The following is a 10369-nucleotide window of genomic DNA, read 5'->3' as shown; positions in this document are numbered from 1 at the left end:
TGCGTACAATTAAATGATTATTTAGGTAGCATAAAATAAAAGGAAGGGAGTGGGGTAATGGCCTAGTGGTGAAGGTGCTCGCCTCCCACCCCAAATTAAAAGGACTACAGGTTCATGAGCCGCAGTAGTGCAGTGGTTAGAATGCAGTAGTGTAGGCTACTTCTACTGACTGCCAACTGCCTGCAATTTGGCAGTTCAAATCTCACCAGGCTCAAGGTTGACTCATCCTTCCGAGGTGGGTAAAATGAGGACCCAGATTGTTGGGGGCAATATACTGACTAAACAGCTTAGGGCTGTGAAGCAGTATCTAAGTCTAACTGCTATTGCTATACCACCACCACCACCCCCAATATAAGGAAGGAATTAATGAGGGTTAATTGGTAACAAGTAGTGATTAAGAGATACATAATACAAATTATTTAAATGCTTTTAAACCCAGACTGTTTTCTATTTTTAAAAAAATAGATCCTGGATTTTAAATCAGTACAGAACGAGAGAGCTGAATGTGCAATAGAAAAGTTTGGAAGATTTTGACGACATCACTTGGAATGGATGTTACAAACATTCCTGTATTTGTGAACATTTGTGATTATGAAACTACAATAGAGCTACCATATCTTGGCTGCAAAATTTCAGGCAGCCACTAGATGTTAGCAAAGCATCTCTTTGCTGCCATGTCTGCCTCTGTCCTGCTAGGTATCTACTAGTCCTGCAGCCCAGATACCAGTATCATAGCTCTGATAATGGTTGGTGTCTTGGAGAAAGGCTGTGTAATCTTGGGAAAAGGTATAAAAATAGTTAAGCTTTCAGGATGGAGAACTCTTTCCTCTCCCCACCCCTTTCCATTCCATGTTATGCAAATATTAAATGCAACTCAGAAGTAGGCCTAATTTTAAAAATGGTTGGAGCTACTTCCATAAATATTTTTGGAAAGAATGGTGAATTCAGTTCAGACTAATCTGACTAAAATTATACGCATTGGGTTCATACATTACATCTGATTATAATGTGATTTCTTTGAGTTGGAGTAGTGAATTGCATGAAACCACCTAATTTGTTGCTATATTTATTAAATTTATATGCTTAACTGTGGTTTAACAATGGTTAAGAAACCAAGTGGTTACATAATATGAGAGTTAATTCTTGACTATCCATAATTTCCAGATAGGCCAGAATAGGCTTTTATTGCACAACCCTGGAAATTTATGACAAGGTGTGAGAGAGAGGTCTCCCACAGTGGAACTATTTTCTTCTCGTACCCTTGGCCGTGCCTCCTCCACCAGTGTTCCTCCTCGGGCGATTCTCCTCTGACTTTTCTCCTCAACTGACATGCCCCACCCATTAACCCTGGACAATGGGCCACAGCCCCTCCATCCCATGCGCTTCAGTGCTGCCGATTCGCTGAAGCATGGTTCGTCTTGGGTTTTTCGCCACCCAGGACAGTTAGCTGCCAACCAATCAGCTAGCTGCCAATGCTGGCAGCCATAAGCCATGATGCAATCTTGGTGGTGGGATTTGTGGGAGGGGCTGCAGCCAAATGGCTTTAGGAAAGCCAAATGCTTTTAAGGAGGGGGAGGGGGTAAGTAAGGGAAGGGGGTGTGTAAGTACACCAGCTTCATCCAAGGGGGAAAGAGGAAGAGAAAGAAAAGAAAAAGAGAAAGAAAACAAAAAGGGAGGGAAGGGAAAGTGAACGAGATGTGGAGGGAGGGAGGGAGGGAAAAAGGAGAGGAAGGAAGGACCACAAACACCTGGCAGCTTCAGAGGATACTTTGAAACAGCACAGCAATCCAGGGCTGGAAGGGACTTCGGAGGTCATGTAGTTCAACCCCCAGATCCAGCAGGAGAACTTTATGTCAACTGGGTTATTTTGGTGCCTCTAACACAGAGGAGAAATTCCCAGAAAAGGGAACGAGTTTACTAGGCAAGACTGCCATGCAGAGGAAGGTAGAGATAGTCCTCGACTTACGACAACAATTGAGCCCAAAATTTTGGTTGCTAAGCAAGAGCTTTCACCTACCTTACGATTACTCTTGCCACCATTTATTTTTTTTAAGAAACTTTATTCAGTTTTTCACATTAAAAACAAAAATCTCTTTTTAGTGGACAACATATTTCTGGGTCATCATCTTTACATACAAATATGACAGCAATTATACATTGATATATGCATACTTAATTCTATTATTGTCTTTTCCTTTCCAAATTTTCAGTAAGGAGAGAAACAAACACATTAATTCTGGCCACTTTCATTAATCTTGATCGATTTTATTTCATTTCAATTATTTCAAATATAATCCTTTGGTATTTGTTTTTAAACATAAAGATAAACAATATGTGTTTGCCTAATAATAATAATAAAGTTTAATTCTAAGTTCTTTCATTAATCTCAATCTAAACATCTTTTTATTTCATTTCAATTATTTCAAATATAATCCTTAATATTTATTTTAAAAATAAAAATAAACAATATATATTTGCCTAATAGTAGTAATAATGAAGTTACCAATGTCTCTCCTTGCTTTTAATAATCTATATTAAACTTATTAATTTAGCTGGTTCTTTAGTCTGTCATATTCCCTTTCCATTACACATTTTTTTTTGTGAATTCTAAATTAATACAAATTTTAACACCCCCACACACACACAAAAAAACAAATATATGTTTCCCCTCTTTTACTATTTTGAGTGTGACACCTTAATTAGAATATACTTTTAATCCCTCATCTTAATTCCCAATAAACCATTAATCATTACATCTTTTCAATTGGCTTCCACAGCATATCCCCCCCCCCTTTAATAAAAGTTATTAGTTTCTATATTACCCTATTTTCTAAATATTTTAATTGTAGAAATATTCTTATTACCCCTTGTAACCCTGTGGAATCCCCTTTTTAATTCATCAACCATTATCTCTGAAAAAGCAATTTCTTTTCAACATTTTATTAGTTCTGTGTTTCTTTCTTTTGCATGCCTGTTTCTTACTGCTTCTCCTCCCCCTCTTTTCCCCATATCTTTTCTCATTCCACTTTGTATCCCTCTCTTTCTTAATATCTTCCTTTCCCCTTTTCTGCTGAGTCTTTCTGCCTTTCCTAACTTCACAGGTATTCCTTCTTTTAGTTGTAAAGAAACAATTTCCTTTCAACATTTTACTATTTCTGTATTTATTTATTTCATATGTCTGTTTCTTGGTGCTTCTCCCCCTCTTTTCCCCATATCTTTTCTCATTCCAAATTATATCCTTCTCTTTCTTAATATCTTCCTTTCCCCTTTTCTGCTGAATCTTCCTGTCTTTCCTGACTTCACAGGTATTCCCTCTTTTAATTGCTTTCTTAAAACTCAGCTTTTTAACCTTCCTTCTTTCCCCACTTCTTTGTAGTGTTCTTTGTGTTAATTGTCTATTTAAAATGTCTTCTCCTTGAGTCGATTCCTCCTCCTCTGAGAATCTTTCTTCTTGTTCTTCGATCGCCATTTCCATTTTTTCTAGCACAGAGCAAAGTGATTTGCCTCTTTCCTGTAGTAATTCTCTCATATTTTTAAGTTCCATTTTTAATTCCCGAAGAGATATCATCATTCTTATATTTTATGATCGTTAAAGTCCACAAAAAGAAACCACTTTTACTTTCCTTCTTTCTTCTTTCAGTTTTTTTAAAGTTCTCAGTTATTCCAGTCCAGGGTTTATACCAAAAACATCAATCAGTCCCACAATCTTTCCTTGCTTTTTCCTTTATTCTGGTTCTGCTTTCACCTTCTAAAATTCTTACTTTGTTTCAATATTTCTGTAATGTTATATCCACACCAGTTCATTCAAAAACAGGATGCTTTCCCTTTTATTTGAACCAAATTTTTATCAAAAGGTGACACTCTCCATTATACAAAGTCCTCTCCTTTTTCCCCTATTTTTTTTATTTAAGGTTTTTCGAACCTCAATATTCCAACACAATCCAGTCTCCAATTTGTAAACTTTGTTATTATTATTCTTTGACAATCTTAAGTCCAGCCTTAGTTTTATACTTATTTATTCCCAAATTATTTTAGTCCAATTTCATTAAATCTTTAATTCCAGCTTCTTCCTTTCCTGGTTCGAAGCCCCATTTACCTGTCAAAAATATTTTTCTTTTTTTCTCTGTCCCTTTGTAATTTCGCCGCTCACTTTTCTTTTCTTAAAAATTCTATGTTACCTTAATCCCAGGGTACTTTTGTTTAGTTATATTTACCAGTTGTCCCGGTTCAGATGTTATCCACCTCTTTCTTCCCTCCTGCGCAAATCTTAGTCGAGCTGAGTCATCCTCTTCAGGATGGCCATTTTGGACCACCGCTGCAGTCATCTTCGGGAGGAAAAAAAACAAGCCCAGGAGGGGGAGATATGGCTCCCCACAATCAGGCTTGTTGCTTCCTCTTACTCCGCTGCCCCTCCAAGGCAGTTTCAGCCCCTAATCAGAATGATTGGGGCTCTCCGACGAAAGAGCACGAACGATAGCCACAGAGAGTTGTGATCTACCGTCCGTCGGCGAGGAGGCTCCATTGTTAAGTGAGTAGTTGCAGTTCTTAAGTGAGTCACACAGTCGCTAAGTTAATCTGGATTCCCCGAATCTCCGTTGCAAAGCGAGACAGCTGTTTAGTGAGCTTTCACCCACCTTACAGCCAGGGGTGGGATACAACATGGTTAACTATCAGTTCAGTGATTTATGAGGTTTGGTGATTTATGATGTGCTTCCCTGCATGCTGCGCACCCACCTGTAAATCGTCATCAGCATGCTGTGTGCAGAGAAGCAGCCTTTGAAAAAGCCCTTTTTTCCTGCTTTTTAAACTGCAGCTGTGCCTCGCATGGCAGCTGAAGTTGAAAAATCAGGAAATAAAGGTCAGGTAAGAGCCCAGGTGGGTGGGTGGGCAAAAACATCAGCAGACATAGAACTGGTTCTATGTCTGCTGCTCTTCAGAGCTACCGGTTCTACAGAGGTGGACAGAACTGGTAGAAACCCACCCCTGCTTACGGCTGGTCTTGCCACCGTTGTTAAGCAAGTAGTTGCAGTTCTTAAGTGAGTTACACAGTTGCTAAGTGAATCTGGCTTCCTCGAATCTCCGTTGCTGAGAGACAAGCCCTGGATTGCTGTGCTGTTTTAAGGTATCCTCTGAAGCTGCCAGGTGTTTGTGGTCCTTCCTTCCTCCTTTTTCCCTCCCTCCATCCATATCTCATTCACTTTCACTTCCCTTCCCTCCCTCTTTGATTCTTTCTCTTTTTCTTTCTTCTCTTTCTCTCCCTCTTCCCCCTCTTGGATGAAGCCGGCATACTAACCCACCCTTCCCTTCCTTACCCCCTCCCCTTCTCCTAAAAAGCGTTTGGCTTTCCTAAAGCCACTTGGCTGCAGCTCCTTCCCCAAACCTCACCACCAAGATCGCACCATGGCTTATGGCTGCCGGCATTGGCAGCTAGTCCAATGGTTGGCGGCTAACTGTCCTGGGAGGCAAAAAATCCAGGACGAACCATGCTTCGGCGAATTGGCAGTGCTGAAGCGCATGGGACGGAGGGTCTGTGGCCCATTGCCCAGGGCTAATGGGTGGGGCATGTCAGCCAAGGAGAAAAATCAGAGGGGACTCGCCCGAGGAGGAACACTGGCGGAGAAGGAGGCGCAGCCAAGGGTAGGAGAGGAAAAGTCCTAGACCCTCCCACAGATACAAGGTGAGAGACCCTTAAAAAGGAATAGAATAGAATAGAATAGAATAGAATAGAATAGAATAGAATAGAATAGAATAGAATGAGTTGGGAGAGAGCTTGGAGGTCTTCTAATCCAAGCCCCTGCCTAGGCAGGAAACCCTACACCACTTCAGACAAATGGTTATCCAACATCTTTTTTAAAACTTCCAGTGTTGGAGCATTCACAACTTCTGGAGGCAAGTTGTTCCACTGATTAATTGTTCTTACTTTCAGCAAATTTCTCCTTAGTTTTAAGTTGCTTCTCTCCTTGATAAGTTTCCACCCATTGCTTCTTGTCCTGCCCTCAGGTGCTTTGGCAAAAAGATCACTTTATATGCAGTTCAAACATACTGGGTTTGTAATGTGTTCTTCCACTGGCCAAAATAATTTGAGTCATCAAGCATCTAAGAGAGCATGCTCAGTAACTATATGTTGCAGTTCATATCATCCCGTAATATTCTTACTTGTTAATGCCTAATTGCATATTCAGGAGGTGTGTTTGCCACATTATAATGAATTGTCAGGTCATTTGAGTTTAACCTTTTGCACAGACATTGCTTCTAGCTGGCCTGAACCAGTTCTGGTCAGAATCCACATTCCACGTGGGAAATTTGCTTGCTACTAGAAACATTAATCAAAGGCACTCCTTGTTACTGAAAAAAGGTACTCAAAGAGGCCACCTGCTCCTGCTTCCATCAAAAGTGTTGGATTATGAGAAGAAGACATGGGTTCTTGTCTACCCTTCAACCACTGAGTGGCTTTGGGCTATCACTCTCAGGTTACAAAGACAAAATAGTCAAAATTCTTGCTCCAAAGTAAGCTATTACAGAACATGTATGGATTGTTTTATATGTAGAGTTATATGTAAAGTTCTATAACTAGTAACAATAGTAGGGGTAGGTGATAAAAGGCAAATTTATCAGCATCTCTCTTGCCAAAAAATGCCCACAGCTTGTCAGCCCGTTTCTGGGGGGTGTTTTCATCATCAGGCAGGACTTTCTGTTCTTCTGGAGGAATCATCTTAAATATTGCCTAGCAGGATAAACAGAAACAAAAATTATAATCTTTCTTTTTATACAGCTAAGCTTCTTGATATTCTAAATCTTTGCATAGGATACCTGGAACAGCTGATTCTCGGTAATGGATGGCCTACCTGTCAGAGTTGTAGAAGAGCCAGGAGCCCTGTCCTCAGCATCTAACCCCTCCATTAACCCATATTCTCTAAATATCTAGGGTCCCCATGGATAAGGTTTCTGAATGTAATCAGAACAGTAGGCTTGCAAATACCTCCCTTATTTAGAAACTGTAAAGCTTGGGGAATCATCTAAAACAGTGGCCCCCAACCTTTTTTGAACCAGGGACCGGTTTCACGATTATTTATTCTTCCACGGACCAGTACCTGAGTAACACAAGACTCCACCACCATCGGGACGGCTCTTCGTTCGAAGTCGCCCCCCCGCGCGTCGACGAAACTAAGGCGCGAGCACCCAAACGCCGCTTTCCAACCGAAAACCCGGAAGCATCGCCTGGTGGCAAGTGCCGCCAACTGCCGCCTTCTACTACTAGTCCCTAAAGCAGCACGGAGCTGCTTTAGCCAGGGCTTCTCTCTCCCTTCTCAGTCTCTCTCACCTTCCTCAGTGACCCGTCACCCTTCTTCTTTCCAGCCTCGGGCAAAAAAAAAAAAAGACTTGGCACAGCCAGCTAGAAAGCACGCCCGAATTCCTCGCAGCTTCCCATCTCTGCCTGCAAGGAAATGGGTGGCGGGGGGGGAGGGGTGCAAGCGTGGGCCGGGAAGCGCAACTCGTCAGGGAATGACCTTCCCCGGGAAAGTCGGAGGCGCAGCAGCCGCTGCCGCAGCTGCTGCTGCTTCCTTGCGCTCTGGCGACGGACGCCGTGGTGCTCCTTCAGCGCCTGTGCTCAATCTGTTCCTCCGGGTTGTGGTGCAGCAGCAACAGCTTTATCTGCGCGTGCGTGTGCGTGGTTGACGGGGGAGGAGAAGGAGAGGAAAAGGGAGACTAGTGCTGGGCATACTGTAGCGCTCTTTTCTCCCTCTCTCCCCCTCGCGACGCCCAAGCTTTGCGGCCCAGTAAAAAATGATCCACGGACCTACAAGAAGGAACAAACAGATATGGGGAATTATTAGATGAAAAGGGTGAACTTAAATCGATACAAAATCTAGAGGAACAAGGTATAAAGATGAATTGGTTTTCATATGTGCAAATACACTCAAGGTATGATGAGGATTCCAAAACAGAGGGATTTTATGATAAACAGACTGATTTAGATAAGATTTTGATGGGTACTGATGAAAAGGTGATTAAAAAATTATATGGTTATTTATTGGAAATTAAGCTAGAGGAAGAACAAGTTAAAGAAACTATGATTGCTTGGGGAGGAATTTTGGATATGGGATTGATTTAGAGAAATGGCAGAAATTATGGTTGCAAAATTATAAAATGACAATGTCTACAGCTTATAAAGAAAACTTGTATAAGATGTTTTACAGGTGGCATTTTCCTCCGACAAGGATAGCAAGAATATTTAAGAATAAATCTGAAAAATGTTGGAAATGTCATCAGATACCTGGCTCATATTACCATATGTGGTGGACTTGTGAGGACGCTAGAAAATATTGGACTAAAATCCGCATGTGGCTGGAAAAAATGACAAAGAAACATATAGATTTGAAACCGGAGTTCTTTTTATTGGGAATTCTACCAGATGTATACAGTAAAGATCTGAAATATTTGATTGTAAATGTATTAACTGCGGCTAGAATTGTATTTGCTAAAAACTGGAAAAATGAGAAAATTCCATGAGGAAGAAATTATTAAGAAAATATTGGAATGTGCTGAGATGAGTAGATTGACATTTGAAATTAGAGAGCAAGAAGATAAACAATTTTATAAAATTTGGGACCTTTTCTATCAATGGTTAGATGATGAAATATGACAATAGAATACCTAGAATTTTAGATAATAAGGAATATTCTTGTTTTTTCTTTTCTTTTTTTTGATTAGATACTATATAAAGTGTTGTTTTTTTTTAGGATAGAATTGGCATGATTATATGATTTGTTATAGAATAAATTACTTAAACTATAGTTATCTCATAAAGTATGAATGAATAAAAGTATAGTCAAATGATTTTTTTTTAATAATGATATGAATATATATAAGTTAGGATTGAAAATAAGAGCGATTATGTAACATAATTGTAATTGAGACTACGAAATGGATGCACAAAACTGATGAACCAACCGACACACTGTTTGTATATAAGTATGGAAGAGAGCTGATGCTTTTATGTTTTGTCTGTTTTTGTTTGTTTGTTAAAAAAAACCAATAAAACTGTTTTCAAAAAAAAAAAAAATGATCCACGGACCGACCGGTGGTTGGGGACCCCTGATCTAAAAGGACAAGTAAATACGAGAGCAAAAGAAGGTAAAAGGCAATGTGGAAAAAGGAGAGATTGAATGACTATGGGAAAATGATAATGTGATGACCTGGGGCACGGCACAGAGGTAACACAGGCAGCTGGCAGTTCAAACCGCCTCTTTATTGCTGCAAATTTCCCAAAATGCTCCACATTTCTGGCAAGTCCCAGAGCAAAATGATCACACACACACACACCCCTCTCAAGCAGACTCTGGCTGCAAATAGTCCAACTGAATGCTGTGAGCACCACAGCTGCAAAGCAAGAAATCCAGAAAGAATGCAAGGAATCCAGGAAAGTTCAAACATCAGCAATTAACACTCCAGGAATTCTGCATTTATTCCCAACAAATGTCTCTCCCCACAATGGCTCATTAACTCTCAGTCCCCAGGTGTGCCTTGTGAAGAGGGGCGGGGCACTCCTGAGTAGTTGGGTCAATCTACAATGTTCTTGCCCTCTCTCCACTCTCTGTGCTTGAGGATCAGGAGGGGGTGGTCCTTGATCATCGCCTGAGCTCTGTCTCATGTTCACTGCTGAGCCTCTCTTGGTCATCCTGCCCCTCTTCCTCCCTGCCTACAAGCCGTCCCAATCCTAAAAGGCCCTGGGCTGACTGGGCCTGTGCCTCCCCGTTTTCCTCCGAAGCCAAATATGGATTATGTGTGTCATGCCCCCATGGGAGCCTGAATCTGGAGAAAGGCAAGCCAGAATTTGAGTCAATGACGATTGAGAGGGCTGCTTTGTTAGCTTCGGAGGAAAATGGGGAGGAGCAGACGTTTGAACTTTCCTGGATTCCTTGCATTTCTGGATTTCTTGCTTTGCAGCCGTGGTGCTCACAGCATTCAGCTGGACTATTTGCAGCCAGAGGCTGCTTGAGGGGTGTGTGTCAGTGGTGGGATTCAAATTTTTTTATGACCAGTTCTGTGGGTGTGGCAGGAGAAGGATACTGCAAAATCTCCAGTTAGAGGTGGTATTTGCCAGTTCTCCGAAATACTCAAAATTTCCACTACCGGTTCTCCAGAACTGGTCAGAATCTGCTGAATACCACCTCTGGGGTGTGTGTGTGTGATCACTTTGCTCTGGGACTTGCCAGAAATGTGGGAGCGTTTGGGGAAATTTGGAGCAATAAAGGGGCAGTTTCAACTGCCAGATGCCTGTGTTACTTCTGTGCCGTGCCCCAGGTCATCACACTGTGTTCCAAAATGGTGGTCTGGTACATTTGGAAGAAAAGTATGATATTTAGCC

This window comes from Pseudonaja textilis, unplaced genomic scaffold (genome assembly GCF_049901715.1).
Source record: "Pseudonaja textilis isolate UNSWEBS1 unplaced genomic scaffold, rPseTex1.2 PTEXSCF20, whole genome shotgun sequence".
Classification (NCBI taxonomy): Eukaryota; Metazoa; Chordata; class Lepidosauria; order Squamata; family Elapidae; genus Pseudonaja; species Pseudonaja textilis.
The sequence above is the reverse complement of the archived record's forward strand: the minus strand, read 5'-3'. Positions refer to the sequence as shown.